Below are 7,252 nucleotides of genomic sequence, written 5' to 3'. Positions count from 1 at the left end.
CCCAAGATGATTTATTTTATAATCAAAAGCACCGTGAATCTGAAGGGTGTCTTAAGCAGGCCTGTAGTGACTGGATTTCATTCGAGTTGGGCACTTAGCCCAGGTGGAGTCAGAAGCTGTTGTCATACAGTAGATGCATCCAAACATGTGGGTTTGATTTACTAGAAAGACAAGCTGTGGGACAAGAGTGGCTTTCAGAAACAAAATCCTTCCCAGAGACATTACAGAACACTGACTGAAATGGCACCAATAGTAAGAATACGCCGTCTGGTTGAGAGGCTATAATTACTTTCATGACAAAGGAATGAAGGATGGAAGGAAGGGGGAGAGGAAGGAAGGAAGAAAGGAAAGGAGGAAGGGAGGAAAAAGGGTGAAGTGAGTGCAGTAGCCAAGACCCATGCCAGAAAACTGAAGTTGACAAAAGTTCGAGAAAGTATTGAATTAAGGGGAGTGACAATTGCTTGTTTATTTGCAAACCGGTTCTTTGAGGGATTTGTCCCTTGCCGGGGCACAGCCAAGTAGGCGTATATAGACAGCACTTTACAGACACACTGTATCTGTACAATTGGCAAGGGCAGACCACATTGGACTTTTCCATAGAATTTCACAGCTGCGAGGGACCCCAGTGGCTGTGTTAGCTAACTAAGAACTCCTGCTCCACCATGTCTGAAAAGAGGTCATGCAACCTTTGCTTTAAGGCCTTCAGGGAGGGGAGCTCATCACCTCCCACCCCAGTCCTTTTCCCTTTTGGACAGCTTTTGTTGTCAGGAAGTTTTCCTGCTATCTTGCCTGAATTTGTCTCTTTGAAATGTTTTTACCGTTTGTTTCTAGTTCTGCCTTCTAGGCCAAGCAGAATAAATCTAATCTCTCTTTCATGTGTCAGCCCTTTAAATATCTGAAGATAGCTATCTAAGGTCCTTTCCAACTCTAAGTCTATGATCTTATGATCCTATAGTCTCCCTCTTGTGCAGCCTAAACACTGCCAGTTTCTTCAACCAATTCTCTTATAGTCTTGAATATGGAAGATGGAATAAATGAATAAAAAAAGTATTTCTTAAGCACTTATTATGTGTGCCAAGCTCTGTACTAAACACTCATTATCCACCCCAACCCTCTGAGGTATCATCAAATTCTTACTTATACTCAGCCCACATATCCATCTGTTCCTAAGTCTTGCCTTTTCTTCCTACATAATATCTCTCCTTTATGCCCCCTACTCTCCTCTGATACAACCATCACCCTGGTTCAGGCCTTCATCACCTCATTCCTGGACTACAGAATAATCTGCCTTGAGGGACTCCCCATTCCAATCCAAACTCCACTCAATGGCCAAAATGATCTCTAAAGACCAGGTAAGTGCTTTAGAATCAACTCCAGTGGCTCCCTATCACCTCCAAAATCAAATTCAAAATCTTCTGTTTGACTTTTAAAGCCTTTCATGACTTGTCTTTCTGGTCTTCTTTTACCTTAGATCCCTTCACATACTGTACATCTAGCCACACTGTCCCATGTTCTGTTCCTTCCGTATACTATTTGATCTAATTCTATGCCTTTTCATTGGCTGTCCCTCATACCTGAGATTCTCTCTCTTATCTCTGCCACCTGGCCTCCTTGGCTTCCTTGAAGACTCAGCTCAAATCCTATCTTCTGCTAGAAGTCTTCAGTAACTCCTTCCATTCCTACTGCCTTCCCTCAAATTACCTCTCATTTATACTGTATTTATCTTACATGTAAATTTTTAAAAATTTGCGTTCTTCTCCTCTACTAGAATGAGAGCTTCTTAAGGGCAGAGACCATGTTTTTGCCTTTCATTGCATCCCTAGTTCTAGGCACAGTGCCTGGCCCACAGTAAGCACTTACAAGCACATAAATTTTAAAAAAGAAGAAATTAGACTCTAGGGAAGTAATACGTGTAGGACTGTTGAGCTGCAGGGTGGATGACAAGGCCTGAGAGTTACTAGGATGGATTGGGTTGTCTTCCCCACAGAAGTGACCCACCCCCATTAAGAAAGGAAAAGTGATCCCTAAGCATTGGAATAGAGAGGGATTTCTGGTTTCCCAATGGCAGTGGAGAGAATGGGACAGATGGAAAGACCATGTGAAATACCATGGATTTCCAAAGTTGCTAAGAACTTGGAAAACTCAGAACAACCGCTTTTGGAGTATCAATTCACAAGTCAATTTTCTTCTAGTCTGATTTCATTTTAATATTTAACAGATCAGTTATTTGGTCAAAGTCTATCCCAGATGATAAGGCAGATAAGAAATGCCAATAACCATCTAAGGAAATTATCAGGAAAACGCCAGAGGTGCAAGGTTGTGTGTGTTATTTAGCTTATAATAGCTAACATTCCAGCTCTTTACTTCACTGAAGGGATTCTCTTCAGGGGCTATATTTCCAGGTTGAATTTACTCTCTCTATAGATGTCCCTAGTATAGTACAAATGGTTTATGGACTATGAAGTCTGTTCATTTGTCAGGTTGAAAATAACTCATGCTCCAAGTGCCAAAGACACTCTGGGTTGGTGCCAACCCTTCCATTCATAAAAATGTATGTCTTAGGGGCAGAGAAGACTATCTAAGAATTTTTAGTTTATAAATTTCTTGGGGGGAGGGGAGCACAGGGTGGTACCTACAAAGAACTCATACTTTCTTAAATTCATATCTTTTCCACTACACTGTCCTCCTTGCCTATGAACACTCAAAGCCACACGATTCCCTAAGCACCTGATATATACCTAATGATGAAATGAAGCTTGCTGTATTGTGCATTTTCTCTCCTCTTTAAGTTTAAAATAAGAAAAAGAAAAGATAGTCTTGAGAACAGGACTAGAGATTATTATTGGTGGCTGGTGGGAGAGTTTTGTAACTACCCAGCTCAGGAACAGCAGCACTACAAACCACATGGGTGTATCTCATTCAACTTTTCTTTTTTTTGGGAGGGGAGGGCTAGGCAATGGGGTTAAGTGACTTGCCCAGGGTCACACAGCTAGTAAGTGTTATGTGTCTGAGACCAGATTTGAACTCTGGTCCTCCTGAATCCAGGGCTGGTCCTCTATCCACTGCACCACCTAGCTGCCTGGTCAACTTTTCTTATTACAACTTTAATTGTGCATTTTGATAAGAAAATGCACATTTTATTTTTATTTTCTTTTAAACCCCATTTGAAGGGGCAGCTAGGTGGTACAGTGGATAAAGCAATTATCTCTGTAGTCAGGAGGACCTGAGTTCAAATCCAGTCTCAGACACATTAGCTGTGTGACCCTGGGCAAGTCACTTAACCCTGATTGCCTCCACCACCAAAAAAAACAAAAAAACTAAAAACCAATCCACCCCCATTTTAAGTTGCTTGCTGATAGCATCTTGGGAGGCACCTGGCATATAATGGATTTCAAGTCTGAATACCTGAGTTCAAGTCCAGTTTCTAGCTTACTAGCTGTGTGAACTTGGGAAAGTAATTTGGCTTTTCTAAAGTTTCCTCATACGTAAAATGGGGGTGATAATAATTGCACAAATTACCTCAGAAGGGTGCTGTGAGAAAAGTTTTTCATAAGCCTTAATGCCTTATACAAATGAGAATTATTATTTCTTTGCATGTCATTCAGTACTCCGAGTACTTTGCATTTATCCCACATGGGGCTGGTGATTCAGCAAATAGCAGGGTATGAGATAGGCAGCTTGTTTTACTCGATAAATTAAAATTTTATTTTTTAAAAAGAGAGAGTGAAGGAAGCTAGCGTGGCTTAGATCTAGGGCACTAGACTTGGGGTCAGGAAGACCTTGGTTCAAATCCTAGATCAGACACTTACTAATTGTGTGATCTTGGGCAGGTCACTTATACCTATCTGTGCCTCAGTTTCTGTAAAATGAGGTGGCTGGACTTGATGGTCTCTAAAGTCCCTTTCAACTCCAAATCTAGAATTCTCTGAGTCCAACTTGGGAACTGAGCAAACATAAACCAAAACACTAAGACAGGTGATCTTCAGGATTTTTTTTTTTTAAATTTGGAAATTTACCTGGCTGTGTTATGTGAAACAAGAAGAGGTTAGTGATCCCCCTGATGAGAATGGAAGAGGTCCTAGCTGCCTTTACATTACATATATGGTGAAGGCATTGCCATCCACTTTATGGCATCTAATTATGTTTCATCTCAGAAATGGCAAATTTGTTGATTTGTTTTGATAAACTGCACCTTTTTGTTTTAAGGGAAACTAGGGGTAGACAGAAGTCATTAGGAACTGACAGTGATATTAAAAAAGCATCAACTATATATGTGCATATATATAAACACAAACATATGTATATTAAAGAAATAAGTCCAAAGGGCTGAGACAACCCAGAAAAGCCATTGAAGAAACAAATTTGGATCAGGTCAGTATTGGATTAGAATACAAGAGCTAGGTCATGCTAGAATGGTCTACTTATCTATATAGTCTTTTATGTCAGCTACATTCTCTGCCCTCCCATCCCCTCTATAGCTCACATGGTGGCATGGTCCTGGGCCAGGCATACCATATGCCATTCTGGCTCAGATAAGACCATGGTGGTATAGAAGGAAGGCCTACACCATTTCTTTCTTTCTTTTTAGGCAATTGGGGTTAAGTGACTTGCCCAGGGTCACACAGCTAGTACGTGTGAAGTGTTCGGTCTGAGGCTGGATTTGAACTCAGGTCCTCCTGACTTCAGGGTCAGTGCTCTATACACTGCACCACCTAGCTGCCCCAACCTACATCATTTCTAGGGCATGTATGTCACACACAGGGCTAACACGTTCTCCTTAGATCTGCATTCTTCCCAGTCCACTAGGCACCCTTGTTGTCACAAAACCTCCCAAACAATGTGTTCTTCCTCTCCATATATGATTATAGATGGTAAGCAAGTACTTTGGAGAGTATATGTAGTTCAGGGTGGAGGTGAGCCCAATATAACTAAGATAAGGGACTCAGAGGGTGAATTCAGGCTGAGGAGGATCACCTCAGGTAGTGATACACTCATGATGTATATGGCCCATTGACTGAATGGAGAGGGGGCTTTTCTATCAGTTTCTGGCAAGGTTTGCTGCTGAAGAAGTCATGGGAGCCAGCCCAGGGTCCCTAGTGGACGATGGTGGTTGTCCCCCTACATATATGTTACTTTGGCAGCTTATAGGGGTCATAAGTCAGCATGGAAAACCTCCAATTCCTCCATGTAGGCACCGACTATGAGAACTGTAGAGTATGGGAGTGACTGTATTAGAACAACCAAGCATGGAATCTTGTTTGTCCTTTGTTTTCTAGGAGGACCAATGACAGCGAAAGGTGATGTCTTGACTCTTAAGTGAATGGGACTTAAGTGAAGCAGAGTTGCACAAAGTCATCAGCCTCACTCTCTCTTCCAGGGTCATTGAAATCCAGTAGCAGGACAAAAGTCAAGATAACTGGTGATGGCCCAGGATGCAGTGGATGACCTTGGCATCCAGGCAGATGTCTCACCAAACTCTAAGTTCTCCACAGAACCTACTTCAGCTGCCTTCATGGCCATTGGAACAAATTGTTCCCATCCTCCTGTTCTCCTGGGGACATCTTCACATGCTTGGGCTAGACACTACCAAAACTCGACAGGTTTAAGGCCTGTCAGTTTACCCCATCTGCCAAGACAGTTTACCAGGGAATGGCTGCTATGCATGCTACAGCTTCTTGGAGTCACAGGTAAGAGCTGAGCGCCTGGTAGACACCAAAGGTGGATGAACAGCCCTGAAAAGGACTCAGCAAGCCCTCACACCCGAGGTGCTGGTCCTCCTTGAACACCCTATACACCTCAATGGAATCTATATTTTGTATAGAACAATGTGTCCTGGATGACTGAGTAGGCTCAATCCAATCCAATATGTACTTATTATCAGCCCTGTCATCTGCATGTATGTATGATCTTGGGTAAATCCTTTAATCTCTGGAACTCAGTTTTCTCAAATATAAATTGACAGGGTTGGATTAATTAACTTCTAAGGTCCTTTCTGGCTTGGAATATATGATCTTATGTCTCCAAAACAGAGGAAATGAGCCATCTTGATTACGGGATCTGCTATCACTAAAACAGTTTTATACCCTTGGATCAGGGGTGAATTATGTGATGCAATCTAATGTTGTCTACCTGCTTCTTCTCTCCTTTCTATGGTGGAGTCTCTTCCTTCGTGACTCAGCTTGAGATACATCTTCTCTGACACTTTTACTGGTCTTGCTGGCTGCTAGTGCCTGCCTTCCCCAAATTACCTGGTATTTCTTCTATATTCTGCTTATACTCCTATATCCATCTGTTGCCTCCCCTGCTAGAATGCAAACTTCCATTTCTGTCTTCGTATGCCCAGTGCCAGAGGCAGTGTGTGAGTTCAAGTTCTGTCTCTGATGTACTGGCTATGTTGACTTCTCAAGGCTCTGGGAAACTCTCTAGGAATATAAGTTGTAGAAAGGGTGCTGACCTGCATTGGAAGAGGGGGTTTACTTATTAAAGAGTTCCTTTTATAGAGGCAGCTAGGAGTTCAAATCCAGACTCAGGTACTTACTAGCTGTGTGACCGTGGATAGGTTCCTTAACCCTGTTTGCCTCAGTTTTCTCTGAGGGAATAGTAACAGTGCCTACCTCCCAGGATTGTTGTGAGGAGTAAATGAAACATTATTTGTAAAGTGCTTACTTAGCACAGTGCCTGGCACATTTCAGGTACTTAATAAGTGCTGATAGATGAATATTTTTAGTTTTATTTCTGTTTCTCTATTGTCCACAAAGTTAACTTTTGTAGAAACTGCTTTTGTCTTTGCCTTGCACTGGACTCTTTCCCCATTGCTTTGTGTCTCTCTCTGTCTAGTACTATTCGTGGCAAGGTCTTAAAAGTAAGCCACAATGCACAGACAAAAGGAGTTTGGTGACCTCTCTCCCTTTAAATGCTGCTCTTTATGAGAGTACCACAGCATTTAGTGAGGTTAGCCACTTACATGCAGGAGGGGCCCCTAAGTGATAATCATTACTACTGGGTGTCTAGACAGGCAAAGGGAAATAAATTGTTCATAAAAACTCAGGCAGTCACATAGCCTTTCCTACACACATGGTGGATTTGATGTACAATTCCCTTGTGCTTTTGTGAATAATTCATTACATCACGGAGAAAGCAGAGGAATTTTTTTTTCAGACAATTCACATTCTGTTGCCAGGATAAGAGCATCCGCCAGAAAGGACAGAGAGATAGTGAGAAATATGCGGTTGCTGCATTGGGGTTAGCTCTC

At 42.1% G+C, this 7,252-nt stretch overlaps 1 non-coding gene across 1 annotated transcript; it reads left to right on the top strand.

The window, feature by feature from the left end:
* The first annotated feature begins 4,022 nt into the window (after window positions 1-4,022).
* On the top strand, window positions 4,023-4,150 carry LOC144458132 (U6atac minor spliceosomal RNA). Its single transcript, XR_013487684.1, has one exon. It is a non-coding gene; the product is annotated as a U6atac minor spliceosomal RNA (small nuclear RNA).
* The last annotated feature ends 3,102 nt before the right edge of the window (window positions 4,151-7,252 follow it).

This window comes from Phascolarctos cinereus, unplaced genomic scaffold, assembly GCF_003287225.1.
Source record: "Phascolarctos cinereus isolate Bilbo 61053 unplaced genomic scaffold, phaCin_HiC Scaffold_5;HRSCAF=322, whole genome shotgun sequence".
Taxonomy (NCBI): domain Eukaryota; kingdom Metazoa; phylum Chordata; class Mammalia; order Diprotodontia; family Phascolarctidae; genus Phascolarctos; species Phascolarctos cinereus.
Note: the sequence above shows the minus strand (reverse complement) of the source record. Positions and strands in the feature narration are given on the sequence as shown.